The sequence below is a fragment of the Vulpes lagopus genome, chromosome 4 (assembly GCF_018345385.1).
Source record: "Vulpes lagopus strain Blue_001 chromosome 4, ASM1834538v1, whole genome shotgun sequence".
In the NCBI taxonomy this organism is placed as follows: Eukaryota; Metazoa; Chordata; class Mammalia; order Carnivora; family Canidae; genus Vulpes; species Vulpes lagopus.
Window position 1 is genome coordinate 47186648 of NC_054827.1, and position 22787 is coordinate 47209434.

At 40.3% G+C, this 22787-nt stretch overlaps 1 protein-coding gene across 5 annotated transcripts in view; it reads left to right on the forward strand.

Annotated features, from left to right (window-relative positions):
- CALD1 (caldesmon 1) overlaps positions 1 to 22787 on the forward strand; it is a 188341-nt gene that overhangs the window by 90293 nt on the left and 75261 nt on the right. The window lies entirely within an intron of this gene.

The following is a 22787-nucleotide window of genomic DNA, read 5'->3' on the forward strand; positions in this document are numbered from 1 at the left end:
AGATGAACTATGCCCATTGTGTGCTATACCCCTGCATACAGTGTGAGGAAAGGGACAACACAGAGAAGAGAAAGTCAGTTTATTTCCACTTCTTGTACATAAGTCTTTCCAAATAAAAATACCCTGTTATTTCAATTAGTTGTTATTGAGCTTGAGTAGCAGGTGCAGTTCTATTTTGCAATGATAAATAATTTAAAACTCGTACTCTTACCAGATGTTATAACCACAAATTAAAACAAGCCAGATTTTATACATTTCATTCCTCAGAATAAATTTAAGAGGCTGTTTAAAAAGCTAACCATACACTTTGTACCGTGCTGGCTTTCTGGGGTTTGCGACTGGCATGTTCTCACTGCGTCACACATGCCCTGAGACTGTCATACACCTACCTCATTCTGCAGGTTGTCCTCTAGTGCATTTCAGGTCATGTGGCTTTCCATAACCTAGACTGTGAACCTAGTCAATCAAACACATCCTTCCCTTCCTTGTCCTACCGTTAGCCTGTGCATCATATTGTTATTCACCTTGTCCTTCATTTGGCTATCACTCTTGAGTCCTTATGGTGACGTCTTTAGATTTGGTAAAAACAGGTACTTCATTTGATCATCAAAAAGAAATGTATTGATTATCTATAAAGTGCAAGATACTACACTGAATCAGGGGTATGAGTGGCCACCAGGCCAGGCAGTGTCCCAATAGTGATGAAGCTCACATCCTTGGTGGATTAGTGACTTCAGAGCAATCCTGAGCAACAGGGGGAGAAAAGATTCAGTAGATAAAATAAATTTGGTAAGTAATCAATGAAAATTCTAAATGCATTGTTTCTAAGTAAAAGATACTATTTGTACACATCTCAAATTAAACTGGATTTTTAAATCAGTTGCCTATTTGAACAAATGATAGTTTTGTTCTTTAATATTCTTCACCTATAGCATGAGATTTAAAAAAATTAATGGGTATATTCTGCTTCCCTTTCTATAGCTATCTTTTATTTCAATCCCTCTCTGCCTTTGTCTCTATATTTTCAATACATTTTAATATATTTCACCCTAGTCTATGTACATCTTCATTAACACATCTTGATTCATGTGTTTCTATTTCTCCTCCCATCCGTGTACGTAATCCATCTTACCCTGGATTATTTATGCAGGTGCTTTTGTATCATCAGGGAATACATACATTACAAGGGGAAAAATGGGGGAAGAGGAAATACTTTCAAAGGGGTCAAATTCAACTCTCTTCCTACTCAAATAGAAAGTAGCAGTAGAAAAAAAATGCTAAACTTTTCACATGTATCTAGTAAAGATAGACTGATCACAGCACCAGCATGAGGTATATCTGAATAGAACATATATGTTCTACACAAAGGAAGAGACATAGGAAGGCACAACAGTGGGAGACAGTAGATCTTAGCAGTTAAGGGCGTGGGCTGGGCTGTCAACTCTCAGGTCTGCCACTTATTAGCTATGTGAGCCTAAACAATATTTGATATTTCTAACCTTGTTTTCTCCTCTGTTAAATGGGGGAGATAATACTCACCTTATAGAGTTCTTGTGGGGAAACAAAGAGGTAATACAGCAAAGTATTAACCCAGTACTAATCATCTAGTGTTTATTACATAATCACCTTTGGAATGACCATTTTTGTCTATTGAGTGTTACTCAAATAAACATCACTCTTCACTATCACTGTAGTTATCTAATTTGATTCTCTGTAACACACAAAGAATTCAGGACGCTCTTATACATTTACCACAAAACAAAACAAGATAAAAAATGTGAAGATTTTCCTTCTGTGCTTCTAAGAGGCTACAAGAACCTTAGGCAAGATGAAGAACAGTAATTTGCTACTAAGTGATGAATTTTGAGTGGAGGTGACAGGTATCAAGGTCTGAAGAAGGACTGTGTTGCCCCAGCCAGGAGGAGCCAACACCAGCTCAGGTTGAGCTCCTCTCTCTTACATGAACTTGGGTTTATCGGCTGAGAACCCTGCAGTGATGTTTTCTCCACGATATCGTCAATGGGTCACACTCTTCCCCTTCCTGGGCTTGTTCCCACAACAAGCAGCTCCCTCAGTTCTCAAGACGTGAACTCATTGCATTCCCAGCTCAGGCTTTCCACATCCAACATTGAGTTTCTCTTTCTGATCAGAAGAAAGGCCCCTATTGTAGAGCGGTGTTATCAGATTCAGAGGCTCTTAGACATAAATAAAGGGAATGAAAACACTGTTGCTGTTGTCATCATTCATACATTTTTACGAGCCTCTGAAATATACCGATGATTAGACATTTGAAAGTAAATATTTTTACTGTAGTAGAAAAACAGTTTTTTAAAATCCACTGAGTCTAAGTAGTTCCCACCCAGAACTCTGTCACTAAAACGTTTTGCAAGATTTAATAGTGTAGTCAATCCATGGTTCTACAACATCCATACACAAAAACACTTTTATTTACAACGCTTAGAGTTATGACCTTGACATTTTAAGTTGAAATCTTTTAAACGCAACTTTTGTTTTTCTGTAATCAGAAAATCATTTCTCATTAGGAAATTAAGTAAAATATTCCTTTGAAACGGTCTAAATTATTAGAGCAGCTCAATTGGCTCAAAATTATGCTGCAGTTCTCTCTGAAAATTGATCACTCCAAGGGGCAAAAAAAAAAGTGTTAGGATCTATCTCTTCATTTTTACTTTAAGTTAAAAGGGTTTTTTCAAGTAGTTCGTTTGAAACAGATTTTAAACTATTTCTGTAAGGTTTTTATATATTTGATATTGGTTAGGGTCAGCCCAACTTGAATGTAGGGGCATGGACAAAATGTGATAGATAATTTTCACCTAAGAGATCTTTCTTTATTTATTTGTGTCCAGCCATGTGAAGAATCAATCCTCCCTCTCTTGTTCTCTCTCACTCTAAATAGACATTATTTATTGCCTGTCAGTTCATAAATGGTCAGGTTATAAACAGTAAAGATGGCCTACTTGGACCGGTCTCCACTAACCTCATAATTCCTCTGCTGCTAAAAGTATCCTACTTTAAGGTGACCAGAAGGGCATCAAGAGTCTAGGATCTACCCAACATGACAGGTCATTCAACAGAACTTGAATATCTAGATTCTTTTAAAAAACGCTTTAATTGGGACACCTAGGTGGCTCAGTGGTTGAGCATCTGCCTTTGGCTCAGGTCATGATCCTGGGGTCCGGGATCGAGTTCTGCATCAGGCTTCCCATGGGGAATCTGCTTCTCCCTCTGCCTATGTCTATGCCTCTCTGTGTGTCTCTCATGAATAAATAAATAAAAATATTTTTAAAAAATCTTTTAAAAACACCACTTTAATATGTTTTTATTCAAGTATAATTAACATACAATATTCTATTAGTTTCAAGTGTACAATGCAAATCTAGATTCTTGAGGACCTCTAATGCTGACTCATAGGTTCCTTCCTAGGAAAAAAATTGAAATATGTATATATAAGTCAGTACATTTAACAGTTTAAATAGTGAATTTTTCTTTATAGGCTGTGTGTGTGACACAATTTATCAGTCTTCAGTCACTTCAGGAAAGGCAGGATGATGTGTTATTTAAGCATATGGGTGACAAAGTCTGATAGACCTGAGTTCAAATCCTGACCTTGACAACTACTAGTTGGATGGCCTTGTAACAAATTGCTGAACTTATCTTTTGCTTCTATTTCTTTATGTATGAAAATGGGGATAATTATACTGTCTCATTGTGGTTGTGGAGATTAAACTAGTCAACCTGTGTAGAGAAGTTAACACAAAGTCTTGTGCATAGTATATGCTCAACAAATGTTAGATGTTACTGTTAAAACCATATTAGTGAGGGCGCCTGGGTGGCTCAGTCGATTAAGTGTCTGCCTTCAGCTCAGGTCATGATCCAGGGTCTTGAGATTGAACCCTGAGTCAGGCTCCAGGCTCAGTAGGGAGTCTGCTTCTCCCTCTCCCCTCTGCTCGTGCTCTCTCTTGCTATCTCTCTCTCTCTCAAATAAATAAAATCTTTTTTAAAAATCATATTAATGTTTTAGTAAGCCTTTGGCACAAAATAATATTTTACTGAATTTGAATCTTTATTTGTGTCAGTTCATTCATGATTTGCCACATTCTTACTACAAAGCTTCTTTCCTGCACTGAATCTGAACCCTTGCTTACATGTTTCTGTTGAGGCTGGGAAAGAATTTAATCTTTTGGCCACATCTAAGTCTACTGCACAAATGAAATAAAATAAATAAAATCACATACTGTAGGCATGTGGTTAATTTTTTAATTCATTAACAATATGTCTTTTATTTAAAACATTAAGTATGTAAAACGGAACTCAGAATTTTTCCGAAAGAGTTCAGTTCAGCAAAAAATGGTTCTCAAATGGAAAAGCATGTCAACCAAATTTCTCATCTAGTGTTGTAAAGAAGGAACCATCATTTGTTTAGCATCAACCAAATGCCAGTTAGGTGATGCACTCTCTATAGCTTATATAATTTAACTGTTAAAACAACCCCATGACCTTAGATAGTTTGCTTAGGCTGAATAGTATAGATTGGAGGGCTGGCTTGTAAACAACAGAAGCATTTCTGGAGGTGGGGAAGTCTAAAATCAAGGTGCCAGCAGAATTGGTATCTGTGAGGTTCTGCTTCCTGGTTCATAGACAGCTGCCCTCTTGCTCTGTCCTCACGTGGTGGGAGGCGCAGGGGTGTTCTCTAGGATCTCTTTTATAAAGGGCACTCAACTCATTCATGAAGGTGCCATCCTAATGACCTAAATCCCCAGCTCTAAGCACCATCACACTGGGTGTTAGGGGTCTACATGTGAATGCAGAGGGAGGGCAACAAACATTTAGTCTATAGCAGACCTGGATATTATTGTTCCTATTTTACAGCTGAGGAGTCTGTAGGTCAGAAACATTAGGTAACATGTCCAACTTCTTATAGCTAGGGAGTGCAGTCCAGTTCTGTGTGCCCCAAACCTCAAAACCTTTCTACTGTAACAGATGATCAATGGAATTTTTCATGTTTCAGCTGGTTGTCTTGGCTGAAGGTCCATCATCTCTACGATGCCAAAATAACTCCTTAAGACAGGGGGAAGAAATCATTCAAAGAAACAAACTGTAAATGAGGCTATTAGATCTAATTGAACTGTTCTTTATGCTTATTCGGGTAAATTGCTTATGTGTGTAGACACGGTCATTGTTTTCTTGGTCCTCTAAAACTCTTCTGTGTTATTCCCATTTCATAGAAAAATAGAACCAAAGGTTAAGTTTTCCCCCTAAAGCCAAAGAAAGCCATTGGCATCACTGCTCTTGGCTTTTCTTTGGATTTTTCTCAATAAGACTATAGTCACCATTAGGACAGGGACATAGTCACATCATCGCTCATAAAAGCTCGCAGCTGTCACTGACCTTATAGATAATCTTCTGCAATGGAATGTTACTTTTTCATTTTTGGACCACACACTACTTTGAGTCTTTGAAGAAAGCTGTAGACCCTCCTCCAAGAAAAATGCATATATGCACCCATAAAACTTGGCTCTTACTTTCAGTGGCGTAATGGACCTCCATCCACAGACCTCCTGGGGGCCTATGAAACTGTGGGCCAAGAATCCCTGATCTAATGAATTTTAAAAGCTTTATTTTACATATGAAGAAACTTAAGTCTAGGGGTGCCAATCTTCTCAGAATCACCCAGCCAAAGCTGAAGCAGAGCCTTCTTGCAGTGTGCACTTATTCATCTCCCTGGATAAATGGAGCTGTCTGTAACAAATGCTCTGGCTACTGATTAGGACAGTTGAGCATACTTCTGGGAAAATATATATGCTAGAATGTATTGCACGCAGAGTGGAGTTTTTTTAATTTGAAAACGATTTGTGGATAATATTTCTAAATAAAAGGGGATTCGGTCAGATTACTTCGTGGGAAGTAAAATGAAAAGCAAAGGAAGAGAAGTGGAGAGGCAGAATGAAAACAACTAATTGTTAAGAACTGGGAACCCAAGTTTGCCAAGTCGAGAAGGAAAAAAAAATACCTGTTGATTTTGCAAATAGAACCCTATCTGCCGTCAATTTTAGAATTCTTCTGTTTGGCATATATTATCTTGGCAAGGTTTCTTTAAGCAAAGCTTAATTGTGACACTAAGTTATCATGTAGGATTTCTTCATCCTTAGCAGTTTCATTTAGCAACTCAAACTCCTCAAAGGATTTTTCTCACTAAATATGTAAAAGACAAGAACTGATTTGATTCCTTTTTTTTTTTAAAGATTTATTTTTATTTATTTATGATAGACAGAGAGAGAGAGAGAGAGAGAGAGAGAGAGGCAGAGAGAGAAGCAGGCTCCATGCAGGGAGCCCGACATGGGACTCGATCCCAGGACTCCAGGATCAGGCCCTGGGCTGAAGGCAGGTGCAAAACCGCTGAGCCACCCAGGGATCCCCCTGATTTGACTCCTTAAGGAAGATTTTGTGCTTCATTTTTGTTACTACGGTCTTTGGAGAGGATGGAGCAAATTGGAGGGGGACACAGACCTGATGCCCTCGAGGAAACAGAATTGCTCAGACTTGGGTTTGAATCCTAGCAAGTTTACCAAGAATAACCCTTAGCCTCTCTAATCCCATTTTCTCATCAGAAAAATGGCCATCATAGCAGCTCATAAGATTTCACATAGATTATAAAGCACTAGATGGATAGATGACAGAAAGATAAATGGTAAGTAGGTAGAAAAAATAAAGAAACAAACAAGAATATACGTGAATATTTGGCTGGTACTCAGTACTCACAATCTGTTGTTGCTATTTTTTAGCTGGCTAAGGGGAGGACAGAGTAAGGAAGGAGCTGTCAGGAAAGCCATCTCTGGGTCATGTCCCCAAGAATCACTGACTGTGTATAGTTCCCATGTCTTCAGACATTTTGATCGAATCTTCACTCTGTTTCAAATCTAAGGTGTTTTAGCACCTACCTTGAAAGTTATGGGAGAAATGGATATGAAATCTCCACACAGAAAAGAAAATCTACCTCCTTATTTCTAACATTCATTTTCCCTGCTGGTTTTAAATTAAGATAAAAAATACAGGATAGTTTGGTAACTTATATAGTGGGGTCTCTTTTTTTTAAGTCATATATCTAATATTTAATTAATCATCTATTTTATTTTTATTTATTATTTTAAAGATTTTATTTATTTATTTATTTATTCATGACAGACAGAGAGAGAGAGAGAGAGAGAGAGAGAGAGAGAGGCAGACACACGGGCAGAGGGAAAAGCAGGCTCCATGCAAGGAGCCTGACGTGGGCCTCGATCCTGGGGCTCCAGGATCAGGCCCTGGGCTGAAGGCAGCGCTAAACCACCAAGCTACGCAGACTGCCCTAATCATCTATTTTAAATAATTTTCTTTTGCCTTATGGAATTATCACTTTTTTTTCATATTACATAATTGTGGTTTTAGTAACCAAAGGCCTCTCAACCACATATATAAATACTATACTAATAATGTAAAGAAAGTATGTACCCATTTTTCACAAAATAATTCCTAATCATTTTTTTCTAAATTCGTGATTTTATTCATTTTAATTTTGAAAAAGCTGATGCAGGCAAAATTATATTATGTAATGTATATAGAAGTTGTAAATCATTATAATGCATATATTATAAACTTATCACTGAGCTTAAGATCTAGGACATTTCCGTTACCACTGAAATCCCTCTCTAATCCCATCCCCTTGCTTCTCCATCTACAGAAATAATTAATATTCTGAATAATTTGGTTTTTAATGTAGGCTCCATTATGGGCATAGAGCCCAAAGCAAGGTTTGAACTTACCACCCTGAGATCAAGAGTGGGGTGCTTAATGGACTGAACCACCCAGGCACCCCATAATTCATTTATTTTTAACTAAAACTCTAAATAAGAAAATATGAATTAGGTACTAGTCTTTCTAGGACCTTGTGATCCAGAGCATTCCAAAGATTCTCTCCAGAGTCTCTCCAGGTGTGAATGGGAAGCCTCTGTTCCCTGAGAGCACAAGAAGTTTGCCTCTCTAAATACAGGATCAAAAGGGTCTTTCTGCTGTGTAAGGAACCTTGGAGAAGTATTACAAACCAAGAATTCTCTACAAACAAAGAATTCTCATCAAAATCAAATGAAAATGTAACAAAGCATATCAAATACGTATATTGAATCTATGTTCTGCCCATTGGTTTTCTCACTGACCAGCCAAATATAAGAGATCTGCATTTGTAGCCTTCATTTGGTCAGTCAGGTGGGAATGGCACACAGGAATGATTACAGACTATTCCAAATTCTTAGTCAAAGGAAATCTATCTCAAGTGCTTTGAAGTCTTCTAAGGAAATTCTCGACCTTTATTATTCCAATGCTCCTTAGCAGTATTACAAGAAAGTACCATTGGAGATGATACATGAGCATATTGGAATGATGTAGTGGCTGTATAACTAGATTTTCATTCATCTGTGAATGAGGTTAAAAAGGAATAATGTGCATACTTTGTGAATCTGATCAGTTCTTTTCACTAGTGTGCTATCTACTAAGCAATGTTCATCAGCAGTTTTGTAAGAATGTAATTTTTAAAGAACTTTGGAAACATTCGCTTATTTTTAAAAGTTTAATTTGCTAACTGTAAATCATTTTCATGTATGCAGTTCTTAAACAAGTTTCTAATGTTTTTTTCACCTCGTGGAAGTCAGCAAGTATGTTCAAACATAGTTTCAAAACTCAATTTCTTTTAAAATACTCCAGAATTTATACGGCCTTTCTTCTAGTTAGTCCAGATTAGTGAGATCTGACGTTGCATTTGAGGTTAGTACCAATTGACTAAGTTAAAATGTGGGAGTTTATTTTCCATTTTAATAACTCCCTACATCACATACAGTTCCTTTGTTGGAATAAAAATCTTGGTAAAGTACACATCAGCCACTATAAATAGCAGCCATAAGCCTGTACATTCAAGAGAGTCTCCAGAGAGTGTATTTTAAACTGCACAATGTTTAGAATAGGAAATTCTTCCAATGTTCATATTTTCCATTGTGGGTGACATGGACGATCCCCTATCACATCTTCACAGGCTTCCATTTTCCTGTACCATTTAGGAATCCAACTGATAAGCTTCCAGAAGATTGCTCAATATGTGCTATTTATTTTCCTAAGGCTAACCTGTGTCTTATTGTCCAGTGAGAATGTTGCATAATTAGGGGCTCTCCAAATGAAAGCTAGGTAACTCCCAGAGCCGGCACCAGCAACTAGATAATGAAAGGGTCCTTTCTTTCTGGAGTTTGTAGCTATACTGTGTCTACTTAGCAGTCAACGCATTTTTGATTCCCACAGAAAACCATTTACTGTTGGCAGGTCTTTTGGGGGAACTCAAGAAACTAATGTGGAAAATAACTGAGCAGGAAGTGAACAGACAAGCAGGATGAGATGATGGGTTTTCATACTAGTTCAAAGACAAGAAACCTCAGCAGGTGTAATGACAATGACATCTTCCCCAAGGCACTGCTGGCAACTCTACTTGATGTATCCCTCTGCCCACTCCTTCCTTGAACTGTCCTTCTGTTTCTCTAATCAACTGTTATGTAAATCTTGATTTTTTTTTTAGTGGGGCCCGTTTAGGGGATCTAATATCCCCCATTTCTCCTCTCTTGACGAAGAAGATGAGAAGCTACTGTTGAGGGGCCTTGGACAAAATTGTGATATAGAAAGAGTTGATACCTGATGCCCTTCCTCCCTCCTACTCCCCTTTTAAGAGCCTGTAACTCTTCCTACCCAACCATGAAGGCCAAATATCCCAAATATGTGTCTGCTTTCTGAGTCAGCATCCTCAGAGTGTATCCTGGCTACCCAGAGAATATCATAGCTACAGAAGCTCCATGGCTTACAAACTGAACGGAATGAAGTTTTCAAAACTCAGGGCTGAGGCAGGTTGGAAATTCCTAATGCTTCCGTTTCTAAGTACTTCACATCACAGGAATTTGAATATAAATTCTATCTCATTGCAGCATTTGTCAGAGCTGTGGTAGAGCTGAACTGGGGAGGCATACCCTGTAGAAAGGAGCTAGTTTTCCAGGAGAACTCCTTCTGAGTGCAGAATTACTGCTAGGAGACATATTCTGGTATCCTATTGGGTTATATGATCAGAAATTAAGACTCTCCTACATTCTCTGGTAAGAGTTTGAAAATCCAAATCACTGGACCCACACTCGCAAGGTAACATGTCCAAGAGCACACAGTCAGTGGCCAGGCCAAATTTGGAAACTGTGTCATTTCTTCCAACTCTGGTGCTTTTTCCTTTGTGTTATGCTGTGCCCAGCCCTTACAACTACCTCTGCCTCTACAAAACTCCTTTTAGATCAAAGATAAAAGAGGATGCTGGGTAAAACTTTAGCAGATCTGAACTTCCTCACCTTTCAGACAGAACTAATGCTCCTTAGGGTGACTGAGAAAATTAAATAAGATATGAACAGATGCCATAAAAAATATATAGGGTGGTTCACATGACATGTTTATTATTTAGAAGAGCCAGTATGATTCATTAAATCAGATTCACTTCTATTTCACTCTACATTGAGTTGCAAGTTTCATTCTGATCATATACTGTGTTCCAAAGGAATTTTCATACTTCATGCTTAGCTAACTTATGTGATCTAACTGGCCCTCAGGCATTCTTGACTTCCAAAAATGAGACATAGACAAAATGCAGTAAAATGTTACCTGCCACTCCCCCTAGAGCCTGTCATCCTTGGAGAGAGCTTAGGACTTCAATTGCAGAGTAGAAAAAGCAAAACTCTTTTATCTGCCCTTTCCCTTAGTCATGAATTAAGGAGAAAATTCAAAAGATTTAAAATGATGGCTTTATCTCAATCAAACTTCAACCCAGCTGTTGGCCATGTAACCTGTCTGGTTTTGCATCTAAGTTAGCAAAGGTCCTCAGACTCAGTGGGATTCTATGACTTTCCACACCACTGTCTTCCTTTCTGAACCTCTTATAACTGGTGAACTCTGACTCAGCTGGAAGGCGTATCTCAACAGTCATCCTCTGGAAAACATCTTCCCAGAGGTCCCCTGTCAAAGAAATTGATTTCCCACCTTGAGTCTCCCATGGCTCTTTAAATGTATATTAATTGTTATATTATCATTAACAGTAATTAGATATATTAATTATGACTTTTTTAAATGGCTGTTTTGTATGCTTATTTGTTCATATGTCTGTTTTCCCCCACCAAATTAAGAGCAACTCTAGGTTAAAAACTACATCTTACTTTTATTTCCCCAAAGACCAGTAAGCAATATGAATAAATGAATGAGCAAATGACTACTTCAAGCCACATCTGTGTTCCAAGGCAGAATTTTGCTCAATTTGCTAAGATATTGGAGAGGGGGTAGAAATGTTAGTGACCTTTGTGGTGGTCTCCAAATACTGACACCATCCATGTCTTCCTTGGGGTTCCATCACTCCCTTGCTGAGCCACTGGAATTTTGACTCCTTTTTCTCTAGAGAGATGAAGAAACTCATCTCATGTATTTCTCTGATTATTAAGGATAATTGGATTGCTACCTCATATAATTTTGACTATTATGCTTACTTAGTTGCTTATGGATGCAAATGATATTAATGTGGTAAGAATCAATTCCCTTTGTTGGCCTAGTTGCTCTAGTCCTCAAACCCTTTAGTATTACTTGCAATTAACATTTGCATTGTAAGACCAGATAATTATCAAATTATAGGATTCATACCAAACCCAAAGGAATCCAACAGTGAACAGACTATTTAATCAAAAATCTAACAGAAGACCCAAGTCTGCTGTCTTGAAGAGTAACCTTCACTTAATCCAGAAGGATGGGCAGAGGTAGATGAAGGGTAGGGCCAACAACAGGGCTAGCATTTATTAATACTCTTTCTGAAATGGGGTGTTTAACATGCAAGTTGAATCTCAAGTTTAGACTCTAAATAGCAGATTGTTTTCTAGTTTTGGGATGTAGTGATGAATCAAGAGACAAAAGAATGAAGAAATGTATGGGGATAATTTTGTTTTTGGTGAAGCAGGGCATTTTTTGTTTTCATAAATACACATACCTCAAAAAAGTCTGATTTAGAAGAAAGGAATTATAAATAACAGTCAAAACTCTAGAGTAAGATTCAGATTAATTCGGGCACCTGGGTGGCTCAGTGGTTGAGCCTCTGCCTTTGGCTCAGGTCATGATCCCAAGTTCCTGGGATCGAGTCCCACATCAGGCTCCCCATAGGGAAGCCTGCTTCTCCCTCTGCCTATTTCTCTGCCTCTCTCTCTCGGTGTCTTCATGAATAAATAAATAAAATCTAAAAAAAAAAAAAGGATTCAGATTAATTCACTTTCTACACAAGGCATTGAGTTTCTTAATTATAAACGTATGACCTTTGGTTAATTTGTTAACATAAAATTTGAAAATTTGTAGTTAGAATAAAATTAGTAAATTGAAAAACCCAGAACATATTATACCAGAAGTACTATAGAATAGCCTTGAAATTGTCTTTTTTAATTTTCAATTTAATTTTTAATCCTTAGATCCACTGAAAAGGTCAGAAGGAAAGATAATTTGAAGTTATCCTAGAAAGACACTGAATTCTGAAATACCTAGGAGAATCTCAAATTACATCAGCACTTTCTACTCTGCAGCATATTTTAGAAAGCTGGATGCATATTTCAGATCGTTGGCTCTCAAATTTAAAATGTCTGTCTGCTATTTTTTGTATATGTATTATCTATTTTATTTTCTCTGTTGTCTTCTTGAGGTCTTAAGTTAAAAAGCTTTCCAGCTGGATTTTTGGCTCTTACATGAGAAAAATGAATATGCTTTTTTATTAAATGTTTTCACTGAGAAACCTGCCTGGTTCTATTCTATAATTAATGAACAACAACAACAAAAGAGCTCCATTTGCTTTTCCTGCCTTGATGCTAATGATAGCTTGATTTCATTGTTCAATAACTTCAAATTAAAATAGCATCTTCAAGCTGCAAAGCTTTTCCCCTAGTCTATTTCTAATCTCCTCTCTCAAGCTGCCACTATAAAGGCCTCCAAGAATTCTACAAAAGACCATTTCCAATAAACTCAATAAATTCAACACATAAGTGTTGAATTACATTAGATCTCCCAGATGTAAGCCAGTGTAAGCTCACTGTAATCTATTGTCTTAATCATCTGGGACTGCTATAACAGAATATGATAGACTGGATGGTTTAAACAACAAACATTTATTTCTTGTAGTCCTGGGGGCTGGGAAGTCCAAGATCAAGGTGCCAGCAGATTCAGTATCTAGCAAGAACCCACTTCCTAATTTGCAGTTGGCTGTTTTCTCGTTGTATCATCACTTGGTGGAGAGAGAGAAAAAAGCAAGCTGTCTTGTGTCTCTTCTTATAAGGACACTAATCCCATTTGTGAGGACTTCACCTTCATGACCTAATTACCTCCCAGAGTCCCCACCTCCTAATACCATCACACTGGGGGGTTAGGATGTCAACATATAAATTTTCCATCCACATCATCTATGTGTTAGCAAGTCTGAACAAAGAATGGGCCAGTAGAAGAGGTTTGCATGAATGCCGAATCCAAGACCGGGGTTGGCAGTGGCATCTGGGACTCTCCAAGTGAGACAGACTTTGAATCTCAGGGTTTGTTCAATCCTGTGACATGAGAAGTATTTTCTCCACTGAGGGAGGTGTTTTCTCATGTCTTCCCTTGGCTTGGGTAAAATATTCCTTGTGACGATTTTACCTCCCTTTGCTCTGACTTCATACTCATGAAGCAGTCTCTGGTGACAGTGAGGCTTCCTGACATTATGGCTTTGGGGAATGGTGGGAATATGAGTGTTCTCTGAGCACTGAAGAGGGAGGTCATTCATTCTCTTAATTAACTGGCATTAATTAGCATTCTGATGTGTACATCGGTGTCTTGTGAGTCTTGTCCAGTCAGTATCCTTGAGACCTATCAACTTTAAGAATTTCCATAATCCAGTTGGTGGTACAGCAGAGCTTCTAGATCCTGTACTATGCTGAATACTCAAAAGAAAAAAAAAAAAGGCTTCGGGGGAAGCCTCTGAGAGGACTTCTTCAACAAATATTGTTGTCCCTCTTCAACCCAGGGAGCAAATGACAAGTATTTGTTGAGCATCTGCTATATGCCTAACACTGTTCTCAGCTTTATCAGGTGCAAACGAGGTATTAGAAAAAATCCTTGCTGGCAAGAAGGTTATAATTTATTTGGTAAGAAAAGGTATGTACATATAAATAAGGAATAAATAAGACTCTGTGTATATCCATCTATTTCTGTCTATAGATAGGCATCAGAATTGTGTATCGGTTCATGTGATCTGTTTTTTTTTTAATTTATTTATTTATTTTATGATAGACACAGAGAGAGAGAGAGAGAGAGAGAGAGGCAGAGACACAGGCAGAGGGAGAAGGCAGGCTCCATGCACCGGGAACCCGATGTGGGATTCGATCCGGGGTCTCCAGGATTGTGCCCTGGGCCAAAGGCCAGCGCCAAACCGCTGCGCCACCCAGGGATCCCTATGTGATCTGTTAATTACAAAATAGGACAGTACCCAACAAAGTGTCATTTTTATAATATAAAGAGTAGTAAACACTACACCCTAAGTATCCAAAATAATGGACTATTTTTCTAGCAATAAGAACAAATATATGCTTTAATCCAGGCCTGACCTCCCCCCACCCAAAAAAAATCTGGATTTGATTCCAGCTATAAAAGCCATGTGTAAATTTAATATCCAGATGCAGAAAGTGGACACCAGCAAATAAATTTATAGTTGTGGAAATATTTTGATAGTTTGAATAAGAGTGATACACAGTGAGAAATCTGTGGCTTATGAACTAACATGCTTCCTTTGAAGATCTGACCTTGTCTCTTACACTGGAATTATATCCTTAGAGTCCTCTTGATTGTCTTTTAATTTCCTTCTGGTTCAGTTGTATCTATGGACAATAAATTCCACATTCTTTTTTTTCTTTTTTTTTTAGGTGTAGGTGGAGGGAAAGAGGGAATCTTAAGCAGGCTCCATGCCTAGTGCAGAGCCCAGCGTAGGGCTCAGTCTCACAACCCTGGGATCACAACCTGAGCCAAAAGTTGGATGCCTAACCAACTGAACCACCCAGGCACTCCACAAATTCTACATTCTAAAGCATATCACTAGGGCCTAGATTCAGCTTCCTTTGAGTAGAAATCAAACCTACTCAAAATCATATCCTTTCTGTACATACTTTTTCCTAGAATTATATAGGATATATATAATTATTTTCACTGAGACCAGAACCAGGGTTTTACAGATGTGCACCAGCAACCATTTAGTCAAGCAACTATTGCTAGAACCCTACTATTTTCAAGCACAATTTTGTTGTTTTTAAAGATGTGTTTCAAGCTGGAGGGCAGAGAGGGTTGTTGGAGGCATGATCCAAGTTAGATAGAAACTTTCCTCTCTAGGGGAAAAGAACAGTCTAGTTGGTTAAAAAAAAACAAACCCCAGATTTTAAAAAGAGCTCAGAAAGTAGACCTAAATAATCATTGCAAAAGAGTTTAAACAAAATGGGGAACTTCACAGCAAGTTAGCTAGAAGGGCTGACTCATACATGACAACGTAACTATTTCTCAAATGCGCGCAAACAAGAGTGGGCTCAAATATTCTCATCCTTCCTCCTGAAATGGCAAAGTACAAAGAAATAAAGTCACACGTGGGGAGACTTCACACTGGTGTGGCTAGACACTGGTTCTTAAAGAATCACTGGAATTCGGAGAAGCAAGGGGAATTTTAAAGGGATTCTAGGCAAAAGGAGAAGGAACAGCTTTGTAGGGTAAAAGCAGAAAGCTTCAGGAAGTATCAAGCAAATGGTGGCAAATGCTAATAATCTTTTCACCGAACAAAAGCTCCCTTTATAATAAATGTGAGGGTGCATTGCACTGATTGAAGGTGTGTGTTAGGTTGCCAGTGAGGATACAGCTAGAGGTCAGGATATGCTTGGGGGAAGAAGCCAAGTAGGAGTGGCTTCAAGATGGATCAGGATTGGCCTCAGGAAGGAGAGAATGCCCTCCTTTTAACAGAATGGGAGCACCGCAGGAAGGGGACCAGCATTTCACTGCGAGAAACACAGAAGCCTTAAGACAGAGCGAAAGGAGTCACTCCTATGCTCAATCCTGAATCATCCTAGAACCACATACACACGATGGTGGCATTGATGGTGTTCCAACTGGAGTGGGACCAAACGTGAAAGGGAGACATAGTTCAAAGGAGTAGCTCACAAGAAAGTGGACTGAACACAGGTTAGGGAAAAGAGCTGCCTCCAAGTGGAAAGGGAAGCTATTCTAAAAGAGCACACAGAAGGCACTAAGTTACTTTGAAAGTTTTATTTCTCAACCCGGATGGTGCGCCCATAGATGTTCATTATGATTTTCCTTATTCCGTTTAGTCTAAAAGATTTCAGAAGAAGGGGACACCTGGGTGGCTCAGGTCGTGACCCTGGGGTCCTGAGATCGAGTCCCACTTCGGGCTCCCTACATGGAGCCTGTTTCTCCCTCTGCCTATGTCTCTGCCTCTCTCTCTGTGTGTCTCTCATGAAAAAAAAATAAAACTTTTTAAAAATATATTTCAGAAGAAAATACAATTTTAAAAAGGTAGAGAACACTTATAGTTGTTACCCATGTATCTTTAACCAGAATCTGCCTGTGGGTGACAACAGAATCACATTATTAATAATATGCTTCTTAATGCTACCTCCTTATGCAGGAATACCACCCCACCGCCAGTTTAAAAAAAAAAAAAAAAAGACCTCTCTGATTGTTTCTGGAAGTCTATCTCCCAGAAGCCCATGAATAGTACACTCAGTCACCAAGTACAACCTCCTTGCTGCTAGGCCCCTTCCCAGTGAGGCCCTGCTCTGACTCTGCCATTAAGTCATTTCAGAGGATCCCCCATCACCACTGCCCTGGGGTCCACCCTGAGACCCCTGGCCTCTGTCTCAAAGGCACTGTCTGGTGTCCTTGTGCTCCAAACTTTCAAGGTACCAAAGCAGCCCTGCATTCCCTTCAGTCCTCTGGAATTCTAGAACAGTGCTATGCTCTGGGACAGAAATAGGGATGGTGACCCTGTCCTCTGCTCTGTTACTCTTTGTCACTCAAGCACCAGAGCTGCCTACACTCAGCAAACATGTTGTAGAAACAGTTTCAGCTTCTCTGTGGCCCTCCTCTTCTCAGGGCACAGACATGTGACAATGGGGTTTTGGGTCTGGGGACCAATCCCAAGGCATGTGATAGCAAACAACTATTCAGACCCCCTTGCAAATCACTGCCCACCCCCTCCGGCCCCCAGGCCCACTCCACCACTCAATCACAATCAGATGCATCTCAATTCCAGTGGTGGACACAACGAAACTTAGGGCCGGGCCGCCACTCACATCATTTATCTTTCCATTTTGACTCAATTACAGAAAAAAATAAATCTGCTTGGCCAAAGTAATGATGTGCTCATTATGAAGCCCCATGCACTAATTCATTTATGCAGCACATACTCCAGAAGGCCCACCCTCCACCAGGCACTGTGCTAACTGGAACAGCAGGAGGGCTGGAAGGACCCTGTCTCAACAACACTCCACCTCGGGGAGCTCACAGCCTAGCTAGGGGAGCAAGAAATACATAAGCACACTGTTAGTGCAATCTAGAACCTTGAACCCCGCGTTGCCTCAACCAGATAGACTTCCCAGGTATTGAAATTTGGGGAGGTGCTCTTTGGAAAATCTTTTTCTCCCTTTTGGAAATCAGATTCTGTGTTCCTCAGTTACCAAGATCCTGGACAAGAAAAATACAGTACAGAATATCCCGAAAGACCTGAAAATGGGCCTCTGAAAACAGTATGAAGTTCTCTATGTGAGGGTCAAATAATAAATTATAACAACAAAACTAGCTTCACCATAAGTGCTGGAAATAGGCCGACAAGGCGACAGATCTGGGGAGGAAGGAAAAAAAAAAAAAGTCCTGGATTTAGCACAGAAATGAATGAACAATCTCTGTAAGAGACGCTATTATCAATGCGAAAACGATGTTAAGATGTGTTAACAGGAACGTGGCAGGCAGCACTGGGCCTTCATCCAGGCACATTCAGCCCTGGTCAAGCCTTTATTATGTCCAATTTGGGTTTCCCGCTTGAAGAGTTGTTATATTTCAGGCTGATATTAAAAGAATGGAAAATAGGCACTGGCATCTAGCCTAGCAGAGATGAGGCTGAAGGATGATTTAATACCTGTGGCCCTGATAGAGATCAGTGGATTTCTATTTCAGCGACAGGAAGTATAGTTCAGTAATAGAATAAATTGAGCATAAGACCGATTAAACAGCAGGGCCTTGATCACAGGATGTCGTCTTTGAAGTACGGTGCTAGAGCAGCCCTGCTGCTTTCAGAGTACTCTTCACTTTCTAGCTTGTGTTCGAATTTTTGTATGCATATCTTTACCTCCCTTGGGGGCTGACCTTCTCATCCTTGGATCCCCTACAGCATGTCCCAAAGTGACTGGGCTTGTAGTAAATACATAAATGGTGTTAAGTGCAGGGGGACAAGCTTGCCCCCTGTTGGGACAAAGGACATGGCCACCATGGTAAGAGAGTAAGAGAGTATAGCGCCCAAGACCTGTTGCAGGCCTAAGGACAGATCACGCAAGAATAGTTCAGAGAATTATGCCCGCAGAGGCCACAAGGGTACTAGTTAAGGACAGGCTGTTGTGAGGAAAGGGTAGGGTGAGGGGTAAATGATGACTTTCCACAGCAGTCCATTCACTCCTCCAGCCCAGCCAGCCCCCACATATCCATCAAGGAAGACACAGCCAGAACTAGGAAGACATTAGCAAAGACACAGTGGGGCAGGAGAGGCAAGGAAAGGGCACTACCAAGAGGTAGAAAGCAGGGGAAAGGGGGAAGAGGAGTCTGTAATTTCTGCGTTGGGATCTGGGTAAAGGAAAGAGTATTTCATGGGCAGATTTCTTAGGAGGACCCATAAAAATGCACTCTCACCGGACAACAGAAAGCAGTATTATTCAAGTGAACATGTTCAATGCCTTGGCAATAGTAAGATGCCACGAGCTGTGGAGGGAAGACTACAGGGGGCCCATGGAAAGTAGAAAAGAGGGTCTGCCTGCAGATATGTAGTGAGCCCCTTCCCTTCCGTTGCTGTCCACCCCTTGATTAGCAGCTTTCTAGGTAAGACGTTATTGCATCTTGCCTATGCTCTTAGAATGAGGCAAATGCCTCATGTCTTTATAATGATTTTCTTTATAAGAAAATATTTCTTTCTTTCTTTTATAACAATTGACTTTTTTTTTTTTTACATTTTATTTATTCATGAGAGACACACAGAAAGAGCCAGAGACACAGGCAGAGGGAGAAGCAGGCTTGCTGCGGGGAGCCAGATGCGGGACTCGATCCCAGAAGCTCGGGATGGCTCAGGTCAACCACTGCTCAACCACTAAGCCACCTGGTGCCCCTCTTTCTTTCTTTATAAATGATTTAATGAGAAAATATTTTTCAAGAGGCTTTTTTAAAACCCCCTTTATTGAATGCTGCCTCTCAAATGAGTAGATGACTTTGGGGTTTGAGTTTCTGTAGGAAGTAAGTAGCTGTGTGTGTGTGTGTGTGTGTGTGTGTGTGTGTGTGTATGTATGTACACACATGTGTGACTAAAGTGCATTAGGGCGGTGCACAGGCGCTTCCCACATGCCTCTTTTTCTCCCCAGGGAATTGTTCCAAGGTAGAAGCTGTTCTCAAACAACCATTGCAGACTGTAAAGTCTGGAACAGATCATGGGGGCCAGTCTCCTACCTCCATGAAGTTATTTTTTTAAATCATATTTTATTAATAAAGGACCACCCTGTGGTGGGAGCTATCTCCCTCTATTGCACTGACCTCCTTCAAACCGTCTCAGCACAGAATCTCTTTGATAAAAAATTAAAGTAGCTAGAAATTAAGGATGCTATGAGTAATTTGAGACTGGCCCAGACTTCCATTTTCCCTGGTAAGTGAGTCCCGAAATGGCCTACAGGGGACCCCTATTATCTTGCTGAAGGATGGTTGACTGCCTCAGTTGTTCATGGTGCCAATGAATTAATCCAGTTCTCAGAGACACCAGTTCTGGAAGCTGGATTCTGAGTACCCCTGTCTGTGCTACAGGGTGAGAGCACAGGTACCTGCTGGTCTCTGCAGGAACCCAACACTGGCTACAAATTAATCATTGCTATGTTCTTCCTAATTTCTCTCGTCTCGCCTCTCCTACCCCAGAGGGCTACCTGAAGTCTTTTGTCTACCCCAGCCGTGCTCTTAGCTCATGATTCACTTCTCTCCTCGCCTCTCAGATGCATCCAGTCTCTCTTTCGTGGGCCTTTGTGTTCCTCCCATTCCCACTGGTATCTAACCCACGTCCAAAACTCACTTCTCTCTTCACTATCAGCACGTCGCTACCCTACCAAGTAGCATGAGTTATGACACCTGCTAGTTTTACTATCACAAACTGAAGACAGACAGCTACTTCCCAGATGCATTCCATTAATAACAATGGGGCCCACAAAGAGTATGCATGATTTCCCTCTTCTTATCTTTACAGCTAGGGAAAGAGTTGGGTGGATAGCCTTTATACAGCTTGCCATTTGCATGCTTTTAGTATATGAATGTCAGCATATTAGTGGACGGTTACTAAATTCTTGCTCTCTTCCATGGAAGGTAAGGTGTGTGTGTGCGCGCGCGCGTATGTGTGTGGTGAAAGAGATAGAGACAGTACTGGCCTGGAATAATCACAGAATTTTTTTCCAAGCTATTCCATTTTATGAGCTTGTCTCAAATATACCAAAGCTATACCTGCCACCTCAAAATTGGAGCGTATTGGGAAGAGGGGGAAATCAAGAGTTGAAACAAATTCCCAAGGTCAAATGAGCCCCATAATCAAGTATGTTTCTGTTCAAGTATCACTGCTGTAACAAATAACCACAAACTTGGTGCTTCAAACAGCACAAACCGATTCTCCACTGTGCTAGAGGTTCAAAGTCCAACACCGGTCTCCCTGGGCTAAAATCAAAGCGTGGGCCGGGCTGCATCCTTCTGGAGGCCCTGGGGAGAATCCATTTCCTTGCCTTTCCAGCTTCTAGAGGCTGCCCTGAATCTTGGACTCGTGGCCCCCTTTCTCCATCTTCCTCGCCAGCAACGTTGCATCCATCTGAACATTCATCTGTAGTCACATCTGTCCAAGACCACAGCCAGAGTGGACTCTCTGGCTTTAAGGACCCATGTGATTAGATTGAGCACATCTGGAAAATCCAGGATAATCTCCGTCTCAACGCCTGTAACTCAATTCCATCCGCAAAGTCCCTTTTTGCCATGGACCTATTCATAAATTCTGGAGATTAGGACATGGATGTCCTTGGGAGGAGCCTTATTCTGTCTGCCACAGCAAAACACTGAATTTTTTGAAGGGGGGAAAAATCAAATGGGCGAAATTTGGTAGAAAGGCAAAGAGCAGAAGGTCTCAGTCCATGTTTCTATCTTAGCTCTGCAGCAATAAACTCGAGCCAAGTCAGTGAGTATTCATTAAGGCCTCTTGTGTGAAGGCAGAAAGAGCTCTGTTTTTATGAGAGTCTCATGCACTTTATATACTCAGCATATGTTGAGTGACGATATATATATATATATATGTTCAGAGATACTTAAATGTGTACATATCATGATATATGGAGATAATTAACTTTGAAATTCACTAAACTATATTTACTCTATAAACCATGACTTTGATGACAGCATAAAATTTAAGCAGGAAAACAACCCAAATTTTCTAGTTACTTGAAATGACAAGAGCATTGAATCTAACGGAATTAAACTCCTTTAAGTTGAGCACAAGAGGCACTGCTGTAGCTCTGCTCCATGACGTTTGGTGAACTACATAAATGCTCTGTGCTTCTGAGCCCTTGTTGGTGACAAGAAATATCTCAAAGATGTCTTTCATTCTGTGAAGGGGCTCTCAGTGTGTGACGCTGATTGCTCCTCCTGCTATTTACCAAAAGAATCATCTCAACCTTCGGTTGTGGAGATCTGAGTTGTTCTACTCATTTGACAGAAAGCCAGTCCCACAAGCATCCGCGTTCCCCAGCACCAATCTGATCATTGCCTGTTGGAGATGAAGAAACGTATTCATAACTCAAGCCCAGACGGAGTCTTCTCTAGATAGAATCAACACCACCCCCTCCTCAGGGACTGGAATTTGGTTGCTTCCCAAACTGTTGCTGACCAGGCTCCCTTGCCTGGCGTGGCTGATGAGATCATCACACCAGACTGCCATGGGTATGGACCAGGCCGGCTGTTGCAACATGCTTCTAGGCAGGCGGTTGCCCTCGTTTTACTGAGGGGCGTGAGCACCAAACACCCCTATGATCCAGCAGTTCACTGACAGAGCCATCTCTCTTCTTCCCTTTGCCTTTGGTTCGCATTTTTTATATCATGCATCCATCTTTCCCTGGACAAAAGGGATAAGAGGAGTTTTCCAGATTTGATTTCTCAGTGGGAACTGTTTGCTTTGGAAAGCACCTACACCAACGCTAATTGAGAACAGAGCTCAGAATGAGGGCCTGAGAACTGCACCCCTGTGAACTACTCGGTGGGCCTGTGTCTGTTGATCTCTTCTGCATTGCATTGTGCCTGCAAGTGATAACCAGGATCAACTCTTTTCCAAAGGGCTGTGCGCAGGCAGGGGATCAGTGTCTTTTCCTTTGACC